This window comes from Pinus tabuliformis, chromosome 4_2 (genome assembly GCF_031772625.1).
Source record: "Pinus tabuliformis cultivar Carrire ecotype Pingquan chromosome 4_2, CPIR1, whole genome shotgun sequence".
In the NCBI taxonomy this organism is placed as follows: Eukaryota; Viridiplantae; Streptophyta; class Pinopsida; order Pinales; family Pinaceae; genus Pinus; species Pinus tabuliformis.
The window spans coordinates 13,311,483-13,325,805 of NC_142304.1; positions in this window are offsets into that span (position 1 = coordinate 13,311,483).

Below are 14,323 nucleotides of genomic sequence, written 5' to 3' on the forward strand. Positions count from 1 at the left end.
AGAAGCTTGTGAGGAGAGATTGCCATCTTTGCTTGTTCTATTTGGAAGTGGGTGAGCTTTTTCAAAGTAAAGGAAGACTCTTGTGGACCCTGGAAGGAGCTTGCACAACACCAAGGCTCAGGTTGTAATGGTTCCTTTTGATTACCTTTAATGAAAATTGGTCCATTCTTCTCAATAACTTGTTGTTTATGGGTTATTTCATGTACTCCTTGGTCTATATGTTGAATATGCTTTGTTTTATGTTATAATCAGGTGCTATTTAATTGTTTGACTATTGGTGATTGCAGGTTTTGGAGAAAAGGAGGAGCTCATCCAGATCAACAAAGCTTGGACTTCTACAACAACGTTTGGACAAAGGTAAGAACGAAACACTTGATTTCTCATATCATAATGCATGTTTAGAGAAGGATAGCTCTAGTTTGTTTTGTTTGTCATTAGAATGTCTTAGACTTCTAGGAAGGTCGGTTGTGTCCGCACTCTTGACTGATTCCGTGTGACAAGGCTGCAAGTTCCTACCCAAGTAACAAGGTGCTCAAGAAGGATTCAAGGAGGAAGAAAAAAAAAATGAAAAAGTGTGTTTAAGTGTGAATTGGATAGTAACTTGCTATAGTTGAAGCCTGAAGAGAAGGCCCTAAGCTCCACAAGTGTGCTGTCATGTATAAAAATAAAGCAACTAGCAAAGGAAAATTTTAGAGTAGAGAAAAAGTTATGTAGAAGGCCATCTGACCTGCTGTTCTTGACTTTCCACCAGGGAAAGCCATCCCCAAGTGGAGACAGTGTTATACTCCTATAGTTATAGGTGTCATATTTCATGATTGACTGGTTGAGTTCTGTAATATGTTCATCCCTTTTACAAAGGTTTTCGATATTATCAAAAAATCAAAAAAATTAAAAAATCTAAAGAGGGTATACCCTAAAAGAAAAATCAAAGGGTGAAAAAAATAAATGGTCAAAAGAAAAAATGAAAAGAAATGAACCCCAAATAAAAATACTAGGAAAGTGTGCAAATCCAAATGCCAATACTATTTCATTTTTTGTAAATAAAGCATCATGTACAGCTTGTAGAACTTTTTGCCACAATTGATAAATGGCCAAACAGCTTAATCATGGCCAGTTCATGTTTGAATTTCATGTTTTAGAGATAGAGAATAAAAATCTGTCCAAACTATTTAATCTTGGTAGATAAGTAGATAGGTAGAGAAGCAAAGGAGTTCAATAGTTTAATCTGAGCCCTTGGAAGAATAAGTGCAGACTTAGGTAGGATTCCCATGAAAAGAAAAAGAAGATTTAAAAGGGTTTGCCAGTCTAAGTGCACCCAAGTAAAACAAGAAAAAATGCTAGGAAAAGTAGGCTGGGTGGGTAGATTGTTGTTGCAGAATGAGACCTGTGATAGGTTTTGTCTCTAAAAATGTGTTAATATTACTTCTATCACAAGTGCCCGGGCATATATTTTTTGGAGCAGCTCAAGCGAGGCATGACTAACTCCCCTTCATACTGTTTCCCCAATCACTTACTAATTTACTCCAATGATATTGAGATCTGCTTAATATCATTGAGTCACTCATCTCATTCCATAACGTTTTCCTAAGTAAGAATCTGTTTTACTTAGGGATTAGCCATATTTCTTGTATAAACTCTTTTTCCCCTTTAAGCCTAAGTTTCCTAACATTTTACTTAGTGCTTTCATATTCAAATTTCATATTAACCCTAAGTTTACTATATAACTCCCGTATAAACATTCCCAACCCCGTATTATGTAAATATATAATAAAATCTCCAGATTTTAATATCCCGCCCCCGGTCGATTACGACCATATTACTAATCTAAAGGGGATTAACAGTTCACTTGGAGCTTATCAATAACCCACCGCGCGCAACCATGGGATTAATTAACCTCTTTTTAATTAATAACTGAACCAATCACCCCACAAAACAATCAAAACCCACCCCGAAACCATTAAAAGCTTGGTTTATCGCATCGGGCCCGCTGCATTAACTTCCTTCCACTTTTTATGTGCACCCACCATCCGATCTCGGCCCTCGCATCCGACGACCGATATTCATATCACGATCTCCTCGCTCGCCGAAAGTTAAGCTGTGGGAAACGGTGGTTTTTGGCACCGCGCCGGATCGACGTGTCGACCGCCCGCATTGTTCGCTGCCCCTCCACACGAAACCACCCTAGCCCAAAAGCAGAGCGGGAAAAATAGCTTACCACCCTCCCGTTGATCCTTTGCTAACGTTACCCACCATGTCATCATCCGTACTACCATGTGACCTGCCATGTCATCCATACTGTATCCCCGCTGACGTCATGCTGACATCATCCATCCTTCGAACCAAAATTTCCCACCAAAAATCATTTTTGTTCAATAAAGGGTACAAAGGTCATTTTTGTTATGTTTTTGCACACAGCACCCCGCGTGCTCAAAGATTACGACCGACTCAGTTCCAGTGTTTTACCTGCCGTCGACCAGGAAAAAGCTCCATCGATGAGTTCGACCTCAACCAAAGTTCCATTGTACAATATTATTCCTTTAAAATAGAGTTTGAGCCAACACCGAAGGACTTCCTAGCTCGCAGAAAAAGAAATAAAGGGATGAACAAAGATATGCGCTAACCTGGCTAGTGGACTGTTTGAGACATCACTTACAGGAGTAAGGCGGTGTAAAGACATAGTAGTAGCTCTTTTTTGCCAGAAAGCGGTGAACAAGGGTTACATCAGCGATAAAGAGTATCAGTAGAAGTCAAAGTGTATCAGTGCAAAAATTAAAAGCAAATCAAATCAGAATTAATGAATATCGGAGCCGACTAAGAGAAGAAGATCAGAAGTTAAGAACAATTAATGCAAACAATCGGCACAGAGCTAGAAAGGACACCTGCAAGACAAACCCTAAAAAAGCCATCCTCCAGCACAACATAAGTTAGTTGTTTCTACTTTGCTCGTAAATTACTTTAGGTTAAACTTAGATATTATCTCAGAGCTTTTATGAGATACCTGTTGTACATATTGTGCTGTATAAATACCCCCTTTATTAGAGTTTTGAAGAGGTTGGGTATGTGTAGATTTCTTAGACTTTGTTGTAATACTGAACATGGGAATAAAAAGTTGCTGGGATCAAACTGTTGTCTGGTTTACTAGAAGAAGAATTGATGCAGAGGACTTGTCACAAAATCCCTGAATCAACCCATGGATCAAACAGTGATTTCTACCTTGTGTTTTACAGTTTCTTGTCTATTATATCATCTGTGTTTCGTAATCTGAATGATAAAGCAAAAGGTTAATTTAGAATTTTCTTGACTGCACTCTGTTTTCAATCTTTATTATTCTCTGTGTTTTTCTTCAGCATTAGCATAAAAAATGAATTCTTAATTGCTCACGTTTCCCGATTCTCTCATTTTGATTATTTGCTAAGGAATCCTTAACTGCTCCTTAACAGTAAGCGTCCATCCTCTGGAGTGGTAAAACTCCTTCGGTAAAGCACTTCAAAATCTTTGGGAGCAAATGCTATATCAAGAATACTGAGGAGCAGCTTGGCAAACTTGATCCTAGAGCAGATGAAGGAATTCTTCTTGGCTACTCTCCACATAGCAAAGCATACAAATGCTACAATAAAAGACTTGGCAGAATTGTTGACAGCATTGATGTAGTGGTTGATGAGAAGGGATACATTCCTAGGCAAATACATCGTGAAGACATTGAAGAAGATGAAAGCTACCCTCAAAGACAGAATGATGAAGAAGAAGAACCGCAAGAACAATCTCAAGAAGGACCTCACGAAGAAGCAGAAGAAAGAACAAGAATAGAAGAAAAGACTCCATCCAGATATGTTCAAAAGAACCATCCAGAATCTCAGATCATGGGACAAAAAGAAGCAGGTATACAAACTAGAAGAACAGTTGCAGAAGCTTCAAGTTATTTGGCATTACTCTCCTCTACTGAACCACAAAATGTGAAAGAGGCATGCAAAGATGAATGTTGGGTGAAAGCAATGGATGAAGAACTTGAGCAAATCGAAAAGAACAACACTTGGGAGCTGGTTCCTAGACCAAAGGATAAGAATGTTATCGGAACAAAATGGGTTTTCAAAAATAAATTGAATGAAAATGGAGAAGTAATTAGAAACAAAGCCAGACTTGTTTGTAAAGGGTATGCACAGCAAGAAGGAATAGACTTTGAAGAAACTTTTGCTCCTGTTGCAAGACTTGAGGCCATCCGAATGTTTCTTGCTCTCTCAAGTTGTCAGAACTTCAAAGTATTTCAAATGGATGTGAAATCAGCCTTTCTGAATGGAGACTTGGATGAAGAAGTGTACATTGAACAGCCAGATGGTTTCATTCTTGGAAACGATCCAAATCTTGTATGCCGATTAAAAAAGGCTCTCTATGGTCTCAAACAAGCTCCAAGGGCTTGGTACTACCGGTTGGACAAATATCTTCATCAACAAGGTTTTTCAAAAGGTTCAGCAGATAGCAATCTTTATATAAAAGTTGAAAATGACAAATTACTAATACTTGTTGTGTATGTAGATGACATTATTTTTGGCAGTAATGAAGAAGCTATGAGTCAAAGCTTTGCCTCGATCATGCAGAAAGAATTTGAGATGTCCTTGCTAGGAGAACTGACATACTTCCTTGGTTTGCAAATCCAACAAAAGAAAGGAGGAATCCTTTTATCTCAAACCAAGTATCTCAAGCAGATTTTGAAGAAATATGGCATGGAAGATGCAAAACCAGTATGTACACCCATGGTCACAGGATGTAGTCTCAGTGCAAATGACGAATCTGCAGCAGTACATCAACCAACCTACAGATCTATGATTGGAAGTCTACTATATTTGACAGGTACCCGACCAGACATCATGCATGCAGTTGGAATAGTTGGAAGGTTTCAGGCAAATCCAAAGGAGACTCATCTTCAAGCAGTGAAGAGAATCTTCAAATATCTTCAAGGGACTCAAAATTATGGCCTATGGTATCCTAGAGATACAGATCTCACTCTTCATGCTTATACAGATGCAGATTGGGCCGGAAGCGTGGATGACAGGAAAAGCACAAGTGGTGGTGCATTCTTTATGGGTCCCAGACTGGTATCTTGGTTCAGCAAGAAACAGAGTTCAATTGCCTTGTCTACAGCTGAAGCGGAATATGTTGCTGCTGCATCTTGTTGCACCCAACTTCTTTGGATGATGCAGACTTTGCAGGATTATCAAATCACTTGTACACCTCCTATTCCTATCTTATGTGACAACACAAGTGCAATCAGCATCTCAAAGAATCCGGCTATGCATTCAAAAACCAAGCACATACCAATCAAGTACCATTTTCTCCGGGAACAAGTACTTGAACAGAAGGTCAAGTTGGAGTATGTTCCTTCTAAGGAACAAGTTGCTGATATTTTCACCAAACCATTGCCCAGGGACACTTTTGAATACCTCAGGCAAAAGCTGGGGGTTGTTGATGCATCATCTCACTGTTGATCATCTTCCTATTGATGGTATAGGCTCAGGGGAGCACATAATGCATTGTTGGCATTATGGAGAAGGAGATCTTGGAAATAGCTGCAATATGTCTCTGTCTCCTTCATGATGGATTTCTGGTTACAGATCTGGAGAAGCATGAGCATAGGGGGAGCATACCCTTTGCCCTTGATGTCAAAGGGGGAGAATGATGAAACTGAAGATTATGTAAGCTGAAGATTATGTGGTTGCCATCAAGTCCAAAGGGGGAGTTTGTTGGCATTATGATTCAGGTGTTGTCCTTGATGGCAAACTCATTCAGGTGGTAAATCAAGAAGGACGCAGGAAATATGTTCAGCAAGTGCGTCCCCGCAGGTATACCATACAGAACCCGCGTCCAGGGACGCAAGCCAGCCGTTCAGGAGGTGCGTCCGCTCAGTGCACACATTTCAAGGCAGAGAAAAGCACGTGGGGGTTTCTTGTGTGGTATCTAGCTGACGGTTTTGTGTTTCTATGGTGTCGGCTCGTGGTATTGTTCCACGCTTTGGGGAGAAGCTTGCCTATATAAAGCAAAGGAGTTCATTTGGATTGAGCATCATCTTGGTGGAACATCTCTTGGTGTGATCTAGTCCAAATCTATAAGGGCAAATCTTCTAATGGACTACGATCTATATGGCGCATGATCAGATCTGTGGATCTGAGTGTTTGGGTTGGTTCTGAAGTCCTCTTATCTTCTATATCTGAAGGGACGCAGATTCAGTGAAGGGAAAGTGCGCCGGGACGCAGTACAGTAAAGACTCAGGTGCGTCTCTGAGGCAAAGGACGCGGCGCGACTGTGGTATTGGGTGCGTCTCTGAAGCGAAAGACGCGGCGCGATAGTGTTTCTGGGAGCGTCGGTCGCAGAAAAGCAAAAAGGAACAGTGCGTCTGCACGCAGAACAGCATAAGGTATATTGCGTCCAGTCGCAGGCCACAGAAAGAAAATATGCGTCCCTGTCTTAAGATGATCTGTTGACTGTATATTTCTGTTCATAAGGTGTTCTGGGTTGTTTATGTAATTTCTGATCTGATATCTGTAGTAGACTGTATCTGTTGTATACTTGTTGATCATTTGATTCTTCATGAAAAGAAGTAGGGGGTTGTAGCTCCCTTCCAGGAGAAACTGGAAAACGAGAAAGAGTTGTAGCTCTTTGCAGGTTGCAGCCTGCGTGCTGGTAAAGGACTGCACCAGTACAAAATCATTGTAAAAAGAATTTCTTGAAAGAAGATAGAGACATATTGCAGCAGGTGGTTTTTCTCCCGCATTGGGTTTCCACCTTACATCTTGTGTTCTTTGGTGTGACAGTCTATTTTCTTTATTCATGCTCATTGTTTTATGGTACTGATATGCAAGAATATTTCAAAAGATCAAATAAGGAAGATTTGGTAAATTGCTAGATAATACTGATTCACCCCCCCTCTCAGTATTATTTCCAACAATTGGTATCAGAGCAGGTCCTTCAGAAAAGCTTGATCGCTTGAAGGTAGATCGTTCATCATGAGCAACTACGAGAGAGAAGCATCAATCAGGCCACCCGTCTTCGATGGGACAAACTTCAATTATTGGAAGGTAAGAGTTACTGCATATCTTCAATCTCTTGGTACAGAAGTTTGGAACATTGTAGAATCAGGCTATGCCTTTCCTTCAGCTACTCCTACAGATCCAGCTGAGAAAAAGCAGTATGAAACAAATGCAAAAGCAGTCAGTACTCTATTAGGAAGTATATCTCAAACAGAGTTCATGAAGGTCATGCACTTCAAATCAGCAAAAGAGATATGGGACAAAATGATCACTAGCTATGAAGGAGATGAACAGGTAAAAGAAGCTAAACTTCAAACTCTCAGGATTCAATATGAGACTCTCAAGATGTATAATGATGAAAGTGTGGCTAATTATTTTCTTCGGGTAGATGAGATTGTTAATTGTATGAAAAATTTGGGTGAAGAAATAAAAGAGACTATAGTAGTTCAAAAGATTCTAAGATCTTTATCCCCCAAGTTTGAATCTAAAGTATCTGCAGTAGAAGAAAAGGAAAATCTCCGTGTTCTCACTATGTCTCAGCTGCATGGAATTCTAACTGCTTATGAAATGAGAAAGGGAGGTCCATCAGACAGAAGGGAAGCTGCTTTTAAAGCATCAGGCAAAGAAGATCACTATGAAGCAAGTCATGTTCCAGAAGAAGAGGAAGAAGAATCAAATTTTGTCAGAAATCTTCAAAGAGGTTCTGGAAGGTTCAGAGGTAAGCTACCTTTCAAATGTTTTGCTTGTGGAAGAGTAGGTCATTATGCTGCAAAATGCTCTTATAAGGATAAAGGAAAGGAACCAGCTAGATGGAACAAGAAACAAAGTGCAAATAAGAAAAGCTACTACACCCATGAAGATAGTGATGGCTTATCAAACAGTGATGAAGATGAACAAGGTAACAAATATAGATTGTTAATGGCATTTGAAGATGATGATTATGAGGATGCTGTAGATGTGGATAACCTTTATGATGAAATTACTAGACTCAAGAGATGTATAGAAGAAAAGAACATGATTATTGATACTCTACAATTTCAGATTGATGAAAAGGAAAAACATCTTGAAAAATTAGAAGGTGAAATTGTTGGTCTTAGAAAAGAAATTGAGAAAACAAAAACTATTAATCTCAAGTTTGTCAAAGGATCTGAAACGTTGAATGAGATTATCAGTGTGCAGCGGTCTCCACTAAATAAGACAGGTCTGGGCTATAATGGAGAAACTTCTCAAGCATCCACTTCAAAAAGTTATCTTGATGCAGCAAGAAGAAATGAGCAAGAGCACAAGGAAGATCATCAGGTAAAGCAGGGACAAACGTCAAACAGAAACTATCAAGGGCAATCCAGCTTAAGGGTGAACAAAAGCCACAACCAGCCACAGGTAAAATCTTCCCAATTTGGTTCAAGAATAGATGAAAATAGAAATTACAATCAGTTGGCTGGTAGATTCAATAATCGCAGAAACTTCTTCAATGGACAATGCTTTTCTTGCCATAACTTTGGTCACAAAGCAGCTCAATGTGTTGCGTATAAAACAATCATGACTAGGGAAGCTCAAAAGCAAAGAAGTATGACAGGGATTACAAAAAGGACCTATAACAATTTTTCAGCTCTTGAAAATGAAGTTGAATGCTCTATTTGCAATAATTTTGGACATGAAGATTTTGAATGCAGAAGCAGGTTTCCGGAAAGAAAGGTACAAGAACAAAAAAGGGAACAAACCTCAGGCACCAAAACATGGAAAATAAAGGAACCTCAAACAGAAAGATGTGGGATAGCATTCTATGCAGAAGGACAAGAAAATCTATGGTACATTGACAGTGGATGTTCAAAGCATATGACAGGTGATAAAGAAAAACTTGAATCTTATTCTAATTTAGAAAAGGGAAAGAAAGTCTCTTTTGGAAATGATACTCCTGCAACTATAAAAGGAAAAGGTATTGCTCCTTTAAAAGAAGATGTTAAGGCTGGAAATGTTTTGTTTGTTGATGGACTAAAGCATAATCTTCTAAGTGTAAGCCAGATGTGTGATCAAAGAACCGAGGTTATATTCAGATCAAATGGGTGTCTTGTTCGTGATCTTGATACAGGTAAAACAGTTCTCAAAGGTAAAAGAACTCCAAATAATCTATACATATTTGATGAAGGACAACAACAATGCTATCTAAGCAAGGATGAAGAGCACTGGTTATGGCATCGAAGGTTGGGACATCTAAGCTTCTCACAAATAAGGAAAGCTTGCAAATATCAGGCAGTTCGCGATCTTCCAGATATCAAAATTCCTGACAACACCATATGCAGATCATGTCAGTTTGGAAAACAGACCAGAACTAACTTTCCAGAGAAAGAAGGATCAGCCAGCATGCCTCTTGAGCTAGTACACACAGATGTATGTGGACCATTCAGAAAAAGAACACCTAGAGGAGAGGAATACTTGATATTATTTATTGACGATTTCTCCAGGTTTGTTTGGTTAGGACTTATGAAGCACAAAGATGAAGCTTTCGAAAAATTCAAATCCTTCAAAGCTTTGGTTGAAAATGAATCAGGTCACAAGATTAAGTGCCTCAGATCCGACAGAGGTGGAGAATTTACTTCAAATGAATTTTTCGATTTCTGTGATGAACATGGGATAAGGAGAGAATTTTCTACAGCTAGAACTCCTCAGCAAAATGGAGTAGTGGAAAGAATGAACAGAACAATCCAGCAAATGGCTCGTGCTATGCTTGATGAATCAGGAACTCCTGCAACCTTCTGGGGTGAAGCTGCACATGCGGCAGTTATTATTCTCAACAAGACAAATGTCCGAGTGAACAGCACTCAAACTCCTCATGAGCTCTGGAGTGGTAAAACTCCTTCGGTAAAGCACTTCAAAATCTTTGGGAGCAAATGCTATATCAAGAATACTGAGGAGCAGCTTGGCAAACTTGATCCTAGAGCAGATGAAGGAATTCTTCTTGGCTACTCTCCACATAGCAAAGCATACAAATGCTACAATAAAAGACTTGGCAGAATTGTTGACAGCATTGATGTAGTGGTTGATGAGAAGGGATACATTCCTAGGCAAATACATCGTGAAGACATTGAAGAAGATGAAAGCTACCCTCAAAGACAGAATGATGAAGAAGAAGAACCGCAAGAACAATCTCAAGAAGGACCTCACGAAGAAGCAGAAGAAAGAACAAGAATAGAAGAAAAGACTCCATCCAGATATGTTCAAAAGAACCATCCAGAATCTCAGATCATGGGACAAAAAGAAGCAGGTATACAAACTAGAAGAACAGTTGCAGAAGCTTCAAGTTATTTGGCATTACTCTCCTCTACTGAACCACAAAATGTGAAAGAGGCATGCAAAGATGAATGTTGGGTGAAAGCAATGGATGAAGAACTTGAGCAAATCGAAAAGAACAACACTTGGGAGCTGGTTCCTAGACCAAAGGATAAGAATGTTATCGGAACAAAATGGGTTTTCAAAAATAAATTGAATGAAAATGGAGAAGTAATTAGAAACAAAGCCAGACTTGTTTGTAAAGGGTATGCACAGCAAGAAGGAATAGACTTTGAAGAAACTTTTGCTCCTGTTGCAAGACTTGAGGCCATCCGAATGTTTCTTGCTCTCTCAAGTTGTCAGAACTTCAAAGTATTTCAAATGGATGTGAAATCAGCCTTTCTGAATGGAGACTTGGATGAAGAAGTGTACATTGAACAGCCAGATGGTTTCATTCTTGGAAACGATCCAAATCTTGTATGCCGATTAAAAAAGGCTCTCTATGGTCTCAAACAAGCTCCAAGGGCTTGGTACTACCGGTTGGACAAATATCTTCATCAACAAGGTTTTTCAAAAGGTTCAGCAGATAGCAATCTTTATATAAAAGTTGAAAATGACAAATTACTAATACTTGTTGTGTATGTAGATGACATTATTTTTGGCAGTAATGAAGAAGCTATGAGTCAAAGCTTTGCCTCGATCATGCAGAAAGAATTTGAGATGTCCTTGCTAGGAGAACTGACATACTTCCTTGGTTTGCAAATCCAACAAAAGAAAGGAGGAATCCTTTTATCTCAAACCAAGTATCTCAAGCAGATTTTGAAGAAATATGGCATGGAAGATGCAAAACCAGTATGTACACCCATGGTCACAGGATGTAGTCTCAGTGCAAATGACGAATCTGCAGCAGTACATCAACCAACCTACAGATCTATGATTGGAAGTCTACTATATTTGACAGGTACCCGACCAGACATCATGCATGCAGTTGGAATAGTTGGAAGGTTTCAGGCAAATCCAAAGGAGACTCATCTTCAAGCAGTGAAGAGAATCTTCAAATATCTTCAAGGGACTCAAAATTATGGCCTATGGTATCCTAGAGATACAGATCTCACTCTTCATGCTTATACAGATGCAGATTGGGCCGGAAGCGTGGATGACAGGAAAAGCACAAGTGGTGGTGCATTCTTTATGGGTCCCAGACTGGTATCTTGGTTCAGCAAGAAACAGAGTTCAATTGCCTTGTCTACAGCTGAAGCGGAATATGTTGCTGCTGCATCTTGTTGCACCCAACTTCTTTGGATGATGCAGACTTTGCAGGATTATCAAATCACTTGTACACCTCCTATTCCTATCTTATGTGACAACACAAGTGCAATCAGCATCTCAAAGAATCCGGTTATGCATTCAAAAACCAAGCACATACCAATCAAGTACCATTTTCTCCGGGAACAAGTACTTGAACAGAAGGTCAAGTTGGAGTATGTTCCTTCTAAGGAACAAGTTGCTGATATTTTCACCAAACCATTGCCCAGGGACACTTTTGAATACCTCAGGCAAAAGCTGGGGGTTGTTGATGCATCATCTCACTGTTGATCATCTTCCTATTGATGGTATAGGCTCAGGGGGAGCACATAATGCATTGTTGGCATTATGGAGAAGGAGATCTTGGAAATAGCTGCAATATGTCTCTGTCTCCTTCATGATGGATTTCTGGTTACAGATCTGGAGAAGCATGAGCATAGGGGGAGCATACCCTTTGCCCTTGATGTCAAAGGGGGAGAATGATGAAACTGAAGATTATGTAAGCTGAAGATTATGTGGTTGCCATCAGTCCAAAGGGGGAGTTTGTTGGCATTATGATTCAGGTGTTGTCCTTGATGGCAAACTCATTCAGGTGGTAAATCAAGAAGGACGCAGGAAATATGTTCAGCAAGTGCGTCCCCGCAGGTATACCATACAGAACCCGCGTCCAGGGACGCAAGCCAGCCGTTCAGGAGGTGCGTCCGCTCAGTGCACACATTTCAAGGCAGAGAAAAGCACGTGGGGGTTTCTTGTGTGGTATCTAGCCGACGGTTTTGTGTTTCTATGGTGTCGGCTCGTGGTATTGTTCCACGCTTTGGGGAGAAGCTTGCCTATATAAAGCAAAGGAGTTCATTTGGATTGAGCATCATCTTGGTGGAACATCTCTTGGTGTGATCTAGTCCAAATCTATAAGGGCAAATCTTCTAATGGACTACGATCTATATGGCGCATGATCAGATCTGTGGATCTGAGTGTTTGGGTTGGTTCTGAAGTCCTCTTATCTTCTATATCTGAAGGGACGCAGATTCAGTGAAGGGAAAGTGCGCCGGGACGTAGTACAGTAAAGACTCAGGTGCGTCTCTGAGGCAAAGGACGCGGCGCGACTGTGGTATTGGGTGCGTCTCTGAAGCGAAAGACGCGGCGCGATAGTGTTTCTAGGAGCGTCGGTCGCAGAAAAGCAAAAAGGAACAGTGCGTCTGCACGCAGAACAGCATAAGGTATATTGCGTCCAGTCGCAGGCCACAGAAAGAAAATATGCGTCCCTGTCTTAAGATGATCTGTTGACTGTATATTTCTGTTCATAAGGTGTTCTGGGTTGTTTATGTAATTTCTGATCTGATATCTGTAGTAGACTGTATCTGTTGTATACTTGTTGATCATTTGATTCTTCATGAAAAGAAGTAGGGGGTTGTAGCTCCCTTCCAGGAGAAACTGGAAAACGAGAAAGAGTTGTAGCTCTTTGCAGGTTGCAGCCTGCGTGCTGGTAAAGGACTGCACCAGTACAAAATCATTGTAAAAAGAATTTCTTGAAAGAAGATAGAGACATATTGCAGCAGGTGGTTTTTCTCCCGCATTGGGTTTCCACCTTACATCTTGTGTTCTTTGGTGTGACTGTCTATTTTCTTTATTCATGCTCATTGTTTTATGGTACTGATATGCAAGAATATTTCAAAAGATCAAATAAGGAAGATTTGGTAAATTGCTAGATAATACTGATTCACCCCCCCTCTCAGTATTATTTCCAACACCTTCATCCATTTGAGTCCATTCCATCTGATTCCAGCCTTTAAACTATTCCATGTTTGACTACCTTGCTCTATGGTGCCATCCTCTGTTGAGAAACCTAATCGAGAAAATCGTCTTCTTTGACTCCATCATGCCCAATGGACTGAACTCTTCAGTTTTACCTCTCTGCTCTACTGAAACTCCCACGCAAAATCAAAACAAAACCCTTGAACTCCATAACTAGCCTAAGACCTTCAAAAGCAAAGCTAAATCATAAAGAGAGAGCCCTCTCTGGATGCAGATTGGCTAGAATTTGTATCTAAAAGATTGGTTTGTGGATACCTCGGCTGTCTTCCCTTTCTAACAACTTTTGGGAACAACCTTAGTGATAACATCATTGGCGACTACACTGGGGACCTGAATAATTTTTTGTTTCTACTGTTTTATGTATAAGCTATAGATGGAGCCTGAAGTTATCCAGGTAGCCTTTGAAACTGCTTTTGCTTTGCAATTGCAGAAGTAAATAAATGCTGCTTCAGTCTATCTCCGGTCTAGTTTATGGATTGAACAGTTGGTTTCAAATACTTGGTCAGTTCCTCTTGTCAAATAAAATCTTTAAGAAAGTTTAAATTTCATATCAAAAGCCTCTTAAAGAAATCATAAAATTTGTTTTAAAAAATAAAAATAAAATCGAAATAACCATAAAAATCTCAAAAAATGTCGTTTCCTGGAGAAACTGAACCTTTTCTTCAGAACTGTTGTACATGCTTAGATCTTATCTGTGATGGTGGATAGGGATCAGACACACAAATGTTAAAATCATCTGCCTGGCAACTCCACATCAATTTCACAATCAAGACTCCACTGGAGAAATGAACCTGAAAGAATTGTATGAAAAGATTAGGCTTTTGATTTGGATTGTTATCCAAGACATTATGTTCTTTCTCATTGATAAGATTCTTAAATGTATATTGTATTTTAGAGATGATTTTAGATTAAATTTTTAT